Source organism: Sciurus vulgaris (assembly GCF_902686455.1).
Source record: "Sciurus vulgaris genome assembly, chromosome: 6".
Taxonomy (NCBI): Eukaryota; Metazoa; Chordata; class Mammalia; order Rodentia; family Sciuridae; genus Sciurus; species Sciurus vulgaris.
This window is the reverse complement of record NC_136466.1, coordinates 2,875,066-2,884,807: the sequence shown is the minus strand read 5'-3', so window position 1 is coordinate 2,884,807 and position 9,742 is coordinate 2,875,066. Positions and strand designations below refer to the sequence as shown.

Here is a 9,742-nt window from a genome sequence, read left to right as displayed (position 1 = left end):
AAGCAGCTGCAGGGAGAGCAGGGTGAGAGTCCAGGAGGTAAGGCGAGTGTGAGTTCGCAGCCTGACGGACGGCGAGCGGGAAGCCCCCACCGTGGAGGGAGAACTAGACCAGGCCCTGGGGGCGCTGGCCCATTTCAACCTCACCTGGAGGCTGACCGCAGACAGCGAGGAGCGCCATCAAGGCCCAGTTCACAGAGAAGACCCTGAGGCTCCCCGTGAGCAACCTCCAGCCGGCTCCGTTAGTCCCAGAGGTGGGGAATGGAAGGTGGGATGAACCCAGGTGGGACTTACAGGAAGGAGGATGGGTTACAGAAAGGAGGAGGGAAGTGAACTGGGATGAGAGCCAGGATGCCTTTTCTTTTCTTTCCTTTTATAATTTTAGTTGTAGATGGACACAATGTCTTATTTATTCATTTTTGTGGTGCTAAGGATTGAACCTGGTGCCCCATGCATGCGAAGGCAAGTGCGCTAACCACGGAGACACAGCCCAGCCCTAGTTTGTTTTTATTAGCTGTACAAAACAGCGTTGCAGAAAGCTCATCCCTTGTCCCTGATACCAACCCAATAACGACACAATTTTGAGAAAAAAGAAAAAGTAGGTTATTGGTTTGCTGGCAAACGGATAGGGTAGCTGGCACATATATCCACGAGAGTTGTATCTCTTGAGTTCAAGCAGTTTCATTGACAGAAAATATTTGCCAGGCTGCCCCTTCTGCAAAGTACACAGGTTGCTGGAAAAAAAAAACTCCTTATGTATATAGTCATGTACTAGGGATTAGTTAAAATAACTCATCTAGTCCTGTGATTGCTACTAAAGTCTTTGCTGTGGATTGCAGAGGTAAGGGACTCTTTGGGGGTGGGCGTCATGGGAAGGTCATGTCTGGATTGGACAGGTGCTGATTTTCAAAATGGAGTTCCTTGGCCAAGGGACCTAACATAAAGGTGAAACAGAGGAGGAGACTCTGTCATGAGCAAGTGAGTAAGAGAGGAATCACGTTTGGTTCCAACAGTAGATTTTACTCATTCAGTGCACACATAACTACATTCCTAATAACAGTAAGTCCAAATACGTTGAAGATTTCACTCACTCCCTTGTTTCACCTAGAGTCTAATCCCCATGGACTTACTCAATGCAGTGTCTCTAAGCCAAGAAGTCAGTCAGCAAGACTGAGGGGCTTCTTCTCGCTGTAGCCTCTCTCAGCTCCTCAGATGTCTTTGAGTGTCCAATAAGCCAGAGGCTGGGTGGCAGTCATCACCACAGGAGAGGTGGTCAGTCTGCTGGCCTCGTGACAACAGTCAAACATCAATATGTGATAGAGTGGACAGCAGCCAGGGAAGTCAAGAGACAGAGCGACCTGGAGTCCTCTGGTCACGGTTGCTGCTGACCAGTTTCCTCCTATGTCCAGGGGGATTAAGTAATGAATTTTCAGCCCAGTCATGCTCTGGTCCTCATTGATAAAAGACCAGAACATGACTAGACCAGGAGCCACCACTCAAATCATAGATAAAGATCAAATCGGCATGATCAGGAGTTGTCATCCTGCCACAACAGCAAGTTGTCACCAGGGCGACTTTAATGATTATAGTTTCTACAAGTCCAGGCAAATACCAAATACAGGTTATTATTACTACATAACACATGACTATAGTAATTCCTATTATTTCCTTGTCTCATTACAGATCCCGTGGCAAAGGCTTGTGATTCTGTCAGTCACCAGGAACAGAATTCTTTAATAGAGATGATTGAAAGGCTACATCATCCACTTGTTCTCAGTTGGAGTTGTAATTCACTTGTTAATTTGGAACATAGTCATTTTGAGATCTACTAGTTCTGTCCTCAAAGTCTGGACTACGTTGTTCCCATGGTGGGGGGGTCTACTCAAGGACAGACCAATCTGCTTAAAATGCTGAAGAAAGGTAGTCCTGTTTCCCCTCAGATTAGGGAGGACGGCCGTGGTGAAGCATGAAATGGATCCTGTTCCTAGAGGAAGCAGTGGGATTGGCACTTCTGGTCCTTGATCTTGCATCGACACAACCCTCACCAATGTCTTTGGGTGAAGGGTCCCTTTGGGACCTTGACAGGGTGATGCGTCCTCAGCCTCTGGCCTGCCTTGAGGGTTGGGTCAGCGGTGCTGGAGCTGCCCAAGGTGCCTGCAGCTGCCCTGTCCTGCAGGGGTGCAGTGAAGCACAGGCCCTGGGGCCAGCTCCTGCAGCCCAGGTCACCCAGAGTGTGCAGCTTGCCCAGGAAGGCGTCTGCCAGTCTGGAGCTCAGTGGGCTTCTTGTGAAGCAGCAGTGGCTTGTGGGGCCCCTGTCCCTCTGTTCTCCCAGGAGCAGTGAATTTACATGTGCACCCTCTTCCAAATGAGCAGGAAGCGGTCTCAAACCCAGTGTTTGTTCATTGAGGTGGCTCCTTAGGACTGGGGGCAACCCCTAAGATACCAGTTCCTGCAGGAGCTGAAATTGAGGATGAGTCCTTCATCCTCCAGGTTGCTCCTGCCTGTGAACCGCTCTTGGGGTCTGACTTGGGGTCTGTCTGGCTCAGGACGTCAGTCTGCACGTGAAAGTTGCATATTCTTCCTCACTTTGCTGCCCTTTCTCTTATATAAGTTTTTTCTTTCACTTGAGTTTGTCTGAAGAAGAAAAATAGAAAACCAACACTTGTATTTTCCTTCAAAACTGGCTTTGAATAAATGTGTTGCCATTTGGACTTGAAGGATTGTGGAGTCATGTGCACTGGTAAGTCCTCCTCTGTTTGAAGTGTGGGTGAACTTTTCTTATGAGGGAAATACAAGAATGACCTGGAAGTCAACTGTAAAAGTACTTAGGAAGGAAGGAAGGAAGGAAGGAAGGAAGGAGTGTAGGTGAATATCTCCGTCAGAGTTACACCTGTAGAGCTGGGTGGTTGCTTAGTAATAGAGTACTTTCTAGCATGCTCAACGTGCCAGGCTCAATCCCCAGTGCCACCAAAAAGAAAAGAAAAAGAAGAAAAGAAAGGTTAACCTGTATTCTGGTGAGTTTTACTAATATGTATCAAAGCACATGTTTACGGGACCTAAAACTTACAATTACAGTGTATGGGGAGTTGGAGTCAATTCAGTTATAATACTTTCGGATTAAAGTGAGCCGTGGTAAGCTCCCCAACAAGTACGTGCTGTGTCCCCGTGGTGGGCAGGAATGCAGGGGCTTGGACATGTTCACAACCCCAGATATAATTCTCCTCGGTCCTCTGTCTTTAGCCATAGTGCTTAGTGTGCGAAGAGATCCTGTTGTAACTATAGCCTTCCCTTTGCCCTCCCAATTTTAAATTAACCAATTGTGTGGATCATGAACAAGCTCCTCCAGTCCAGAGCAAGGGACAGTGCTGCATTCAGGATGAAAATAGGTGGACTTCTGCCTGTCCAGATATGCTTGCTTACCAGACTGGTTCAGTAGCCCTTCTGCAGAAGTAATGTTTACCTTGCCCAGCTATTTCCAAGTGCTTATCTGATTCCTTGGGAAAGTCCAGTATTTCTAACAAAAGAAGGAAGACAGGAAACTATGAAGGGAATCTTAATTTTTTTTTTTTTTTTTAATCCTTGTGCCCCTCTTTATCTTCTTTAGGCACAAACACTGTATCAGTGTCTGAGCAGAGTTTTTCCCTTTGGAAAACTGTGCAGGATACTGTGTCCTCAGCTGCTGCCCTGTCTTTCTTGGCATTGCCTATCCTCATTGCCTGGTGGCTCCCCGACATGGCCACTGCTACCCTGTGCCCTGGAGCCTAACATTTTCCTCTAGGAATTGCATAACTTCTGGACTGATTCCCAGGTCTTTGATCCTTTTGCATTGACACTTTTGCAGGATGAGAGATAAGGGGTCCAGTCCATTCTTCTACCTATGGCTAACCAGTTTTCCCTAGCACCCACTGATTAAAGAGACTGTGGTTTTCTCCAGTGTATGGTGTTAGCATCTTTGTCGCGATGAGATGACTGTAAGCTAAGTGGGTTTTTGTCTCTGTGTTTTCTGTCCTATTGGTCCATGTTTTTTTTTTTTTTTTGGTTTTCCCCTGACCATTTCTACCATACTGTCACTGGATTCTGTGAATGTAGGAGAATCTAGGTTTGGTTGGATTATTCTTCTTCCCTTGTTTTTTCATGTTCTTCACATATCTTCCCCTCTAGCAGTGCAGATCTGGGGTATTGTAGTTTCCCCCCTATGGTCTTATAGTGACCCTATAGGTGTCCAATACTTTTCCTTTAAGGGAGAGATCAATATTAGCAGTGTCCAGTTCAGACAATATGCAACCCTAAACCAAATAACCCCTATGAGGACATTAACAATATTGTCATAATAAAAGAATGAGTTCAATTCTTATCTTCAGTATAACAAATAGATTTGCAATAAGGTGTGCAGTTTCTAAGGGAGGACAATGAGGATGGGGAGGGGTGTAGGATATAGCTGTTAATGGGATGACAAAAGAATATACAGAAGTTCTAGATCATAGAAAGAGTGAGAGTATAATCACAAGAAGTTGGTTGTTAGCATGCAAAAAGGAGAAAGAGACTCTGAGGGAACAGGTAAACAAAAGGAAAATAGAGCCAGAAAAGTAAAGAAATAAAAACTTAAAAATTTTTCAATAAGGAGAAAAAAAATCTACACTATAACCATCATATAGTATTCCAACTTCCCAGTGTTCAGTAGGCTGATGTAGGAGAGGTACCTTACAATGAGCTTCCTGTCTCCAGCAGGCATCTCAGGATGGGATTTGCCCCACCTAAAGATGGAAGATATGGCTTCCAGGATTATCCAAGATGGCCACTCTGGCTTCCAAATGTGTTGGTCAATGGGGAGCTGCAGCTTGGGGGTGTGGGGCGTGATGGGCTAGAGGTCCTAGAGGTGGGGTGCAGTTGGTTGGGCAGAGGTCTAGCGGCGGGGTACGTTGGTTGGGCAGGGGTCCTGGAGGTGGGGTGTGGTCGGTCTGGTTGTGGGATCCTGGAGGCAGAGTGCAGTCATTCAGTAGGGGGTCCTGGTGGTAGGGCACAGTCAGTCAGTCTGGGGGTCCTAGCAGTGGGGAGCCGTCAGTTAGTCTGAGGACCTCGGAGGAAGGGAGTGGTCGGTTTGGGCTGAGGGGTCCTGGAGACCGGGCTCAGTCAGCCCAGCCAGGGTCCTACAGGTCCCTGGCTGTTGTCTCAAAATTGTGGCAGCTCGTGTAACCAAACCTGCAGGTACTGTGACAGTGAACTTCCAGGCAACAGCCGGCAGCTAGCTGGTGCTCTACTGGTGGTCTGCGGTCAGTCTGCTGGTTCCTGTTGGATGATCAGCAGATGAACCTGTGATTTTATTTTTTTATTTGTGCCAGTACCATGCAGTTCTGCTAAAACATTCAATATTTTGATGGGCATTGCATTGAACCTATATAGTGCTTTTGGTAGTATGGCCATTTTAAACATTATTAATTATGCTATCCATAAACATGGGAGGTCGTTCCATCTTCCTGTGTCTTTCTCAAATTCAAAACTGTTCCACTATTGTCTTTCTTCAGTGTTTCATGATTTTCATCATAGAGATCTTTTCCTTTCTTGGTACATTTATTCATGGTTTTTTTGTTTTGCTTTGTTTGGGAGGGGCCTTTGCGAATAGGTCTGTTTTTCCTGATTGTTTTTCTCTCTTTGCATATTCATTATTGATGTGTAGGAAAGCCATTGATTTTTGCATGTTCATTTTGTGATGTGCTACTTTACTGAATGTGTTTATTATTGCCAGCAATCTCCTGATGGAGCTGTGTGGATCTTCTAAGTTAGGATTATATCACTTACAAACAGTGACAATTTGACATTTTCCTTTGGTACTTTTGTTCCTTTTATTTCCTTCTCTTGCATAATTGCTCTGGCTAGAATTTCTAGTACCATATTGAATAAGAGTGTGAGAGTGGACATCTTAATTCCTGATCGTAGAGGGAATGCTTTCAGTGTTTCTCCATTCACTGCAATGGTGGATTTGAGTTTTTTGTATATAGACTTTATGATGTTGAGGGGTTTTCTTGTCCCCAGTTTCCTTCAGTGTTTTTGTCATGAATGGTTGCTTAGTTTTGTCAAGGCTTCCTCTGCATATATTGAGATGACTACATGAGTGTTTTTGTTCTATTGTATTTCATGTGGTGAATTACTTTTACTGATTTGTATTTGTTAAAACATCCTTGCTACCCTGGGATAAACCAACTTGATCATGGTGCACAATCTTATTATGTTGTCTACAATTTGTTACTGTGTTTTTAATGGATTTTTATCTGGTTCATCAGATATATTGGTATAATTTTGTTTTTCCAATGTAGCCTTATTCTGGTTTTGTATGAGGGTGATACTAGCTTCATAGGATGAATTTGGAAGTGTTCCATCCTTTCTGTTCTGTTTCACAGAATAATTTGAAGAGTGTTTGTATTTGTTCTTTAAAGGTCTGGTAGAATTCAACTGAGAATCCATCTGGTCCTGGGCTTTTCTATATTGGAAGTTTTTTTTTTTTTTTTTTTATTATAGCCTCTATGTCATTTCAGAGTTTAAATCTGTTTAGGTTTTATATGTCCTTTTGACTCACCATCATGCATACGTGTCTAGAAATGTGTCCATTTATTCTTGTTTTTCCAATTCATTAGACCGTAAGTTTTCAAAGTAGTCCATAAAGATCCTGAATGTCTGTGGTGTCCGTGGTTTTTTGTCCTTTTTCATCTCTGGATTTGTTAATTTGGGTCTTCTCTCTTCTTTTGATTAGTTTGGCTAAGGGCTCATGAATCTTGTTTTGCTTTTCAAAGGACCAATTCTTTGTTTCATTGATCCTATATATTTTTTTCCTCTATGTCATTGATTTCAAACCTCATATTGTTTCCTTCTACCCGTTTTGGAATGGTTTGTTGTTTTTTGAGAGTCCTTGAGCTGCATCATTAGGTTATTCATTTGGGAACTCTTTGGCTTTCTTATGTAGGCATTCATAGCTGTGAACTACGTGTAAACTTTCTGTTGTTTTGGTGTTGAATTCTAATTTCACTACATCATGATAAGGCATAAGAAATTGTATGCACTTTTTTTCATATTTTTCTTTCTATTGTGGATTGCACCCAAGGAGACTCAACCACTGAGTCACACCCCCAGTCCTTTTTTTGGGGGGTGGTACTGGGGATTGAACTCAGGGGACACTTGACGACTTAGCCATATCCAAGTCCTGTTTTTGTATTTTATTTGGAGACGGTGTCAGTGAGTAGCTTAGGGCCTCACTTTTAGGCTGACTTTGGCCTCAATCCTCCTGTGTCAGCCACCAGACCCTGGGATTACAGGCATGGGCCACTGTGCCTGGCTACCCCCAGTCCCTTCAACTTTTAATTTTGTTTTCATGTTATTTTTCATGTTCTTGCTGACTTGCTGAGGCTGACTTTGAATTTGTGGTCCTATGGTCTCAGCTTCCCCAGGCCCTGGGATTACAGGTGTACACCATGGCGGGATTTAACTTGTTTTTTTATCTTTTTGTTTGTTTGTTTGTTTGTTTTATGTTGGGTTTTTTTTTTGTTTGTTTGTTTGTTTGTTTTTTACATTTCTTGTATTCCTGAGTTGGGTTTTATGAATCTGTTGGGATGGTGATTTCTATTTCTCTCTTACTTGTCATCTTTTTAGGACAGTCTTCTCTTTCAAAAATGTCTAGTATTTCAATATTTCTTTTGTGGTATGGTTTCCCTGCTAGTTCTTTGGTGATGATCAGTGTTTATTGATATAGTGTGTACTGTTCACATCTTGAGAATTTGACTTTTTCTGTAGGTCTCAGAACAGTGGGTTCCTCCTTGGGTATCTGCCTGATGTGTTGTGGGCTGCAGGTATGGAAATGTCCCCTTGGTGGGGCAGGCCCCCTTGCAGGGAGGAAACCCTGCCTAAAAAGAACTTTGTACCCCTGCCCTCATGTATCCAGGAGTGTGATCCATCTCCTGTCCCTCAGGGGCATGAAGGGTGCATGTGTGGGCTGGGGTGAGAGAGGGGTCTTGTGCAGCCCTGGCCAGTCAGCAGGCAGCTGGTGGGAGGGGGTGGCCTTCCACAGTCACAGGCCTTGGTCTCTCACCCTGTGCAGCTCAGAATCCATCTCCAGGACTGTGTCTCCTCTGCTGTGTGAGGCCCCCGTGGCTCTGGCTGAGACTGTCTCCCTGTGAGCTGCAGGTGCTGTGAGATCCCCAGGAAGGATGTCTGGACTTTCCAGAAGGCAGGAAATGGTGAGTGGTGGGGCCAGGACTCCTGGGGGAGGTGGGGTGGTTAGAAACTGGTGGGAGCCAGGGGTGGGCTGGACTCTGGCCTCCCTCTGTCAGCTCCAGAGTTGGCCCACCCAGAGCTGAGGTCAGATGCTGCTCCAGCTCAGCCCTGCTGCCTTCAGGCCTTGGTGTGGGCTGGGTCCCGGGTGGTCGGTGGTCTGCAGCCACGTTGGCAGAACTGTCTCTTCCAAATCATGATCTGCGGTCCCAGTCTCTCAGCGTGCAGTGAAGGCAGATCCTTTCAGGGAATATGGACCTGGAGATAGGGTTCCTGTGTGGAAGGTCATTGGTCTAGGGTCACCATCATTCATCTGCCCCACCCCTTCTTTGGCATTTTTGGGGAAACAGGGTCTCAGTTTCCGTTTCCTTTCCCAGCCTTCCCCCGTCCTAGGGCTGTCAGTGAACCCCTAATCATGCACCTCTCTCCACATTCCTGAATCTTACTCCCCCTCCCGTTCACAGCTACTATCAACTATGTTCCCGTCACTACAGTCAGCTGGGCCCAATACTAAATTAGCATGTTTTAAGTGAATAATGGATGATACTTCTTAAAAGATTTGTTTTCTACCTGTGAATTTTCCATGTGGTGAAAACAGAGAACACTCACCTGGAACTTCTCTTAAGATGCTTGGGCCTATCTTACTTTTACCTTTCCCAGACACAGACACCTTAATGTCTTTGGGTAGGAGTTTCCTCTGGACTCTTCACAGGGTCCTTGTCGTCTCAGCCACTGTCTTGTCCTACACTGGGGCTGCCCCAAGGTGCCACAACTGGCCTGTGTTCTTCAGGGTGCAGGCAATTTCAGGCTCGGGGTCAGATACTCATAGGAAGCAACCTAATGTTGGGGTGCAGCTTGCCAGGGGAGCAGCTGGAGTCTGTGGGTCTGAGGAACCTCCTGGAACAGCCTCATCTAGACAGCGGCCTCCTTGGGACATGGTCCCTGTGTCCCCAAGCCCGTGTGTCCATTCCGTGGAGACAGGTGGCAGCAGCCTGTGGATGCTGGTGCTGAGGGCCAGGTCAGCAGTGATTTGTGCCCCTTGCATGTTTCACAGACGTCAAGGAGCCAAGAACTCTCCAGAGCATGAGAGCCACCCACCCCAGTGCAGTGCTGTGCAAACCTGAAAAGCCTCACAGATGGAGTCCTGGTGCAGGTCTCCTGGGAGGGCGGCCAGGGAGTATTTCAGTGAGCAGGACCAGGTGGGAGGAGGCCCAGCTGGCAGGGGCCTTCCTGGTCCTTCCTGACACATCTGTGCTCCCTCCGCACCAGCCCTTGTGTTACTCACTTTGATTAAGGAACTTTTTTTTTTTTTTTTTGCGGGGGGTCCGGGTACGGGATCGAAACTCAGGGGTTTGTGCTTGCAAGGCAAGCACTCTACCAGCAGAGCTATCTCCCCAGCCCTCACTTGAAATGATCTGCTCACTTGAGTTCCAATTTTTCCTGAAACGTTGACAGTATTTATTCATAATGACAAGTTTAAATATTCCAT

At 45.8% G+C, this 9,742-nt stretch overlaps 1 protein-coding gene across 12 annotated transcripts in view; it reads left to right on the top strand.

Moving 5' to 3' along the window:
• Nucleotides 1–9,742, top strand: part of LOC306663249 (zinc finger protein 124-like) — a 368,872-nt gene that overhangs the window by 5,358 nt on the left and 353,772 nt on the right. The window contains exon 1 of one of the 12 annotated variants that reach the window (XR_013764403.1): nucleotides 7,540–8,219. The exons of the other annotated variants lie outside the window; for them this stretch is intronic. The gene's annotated coding sequence lies outside the window, so the exon portion shown is untranslated. Of the gene's footprint in view, nucleotides 1–7,539; nucleotides 8,220–9,742 lie in introns of those variants that run through there. 12 annotated transcript variants of the gene reach the window in all.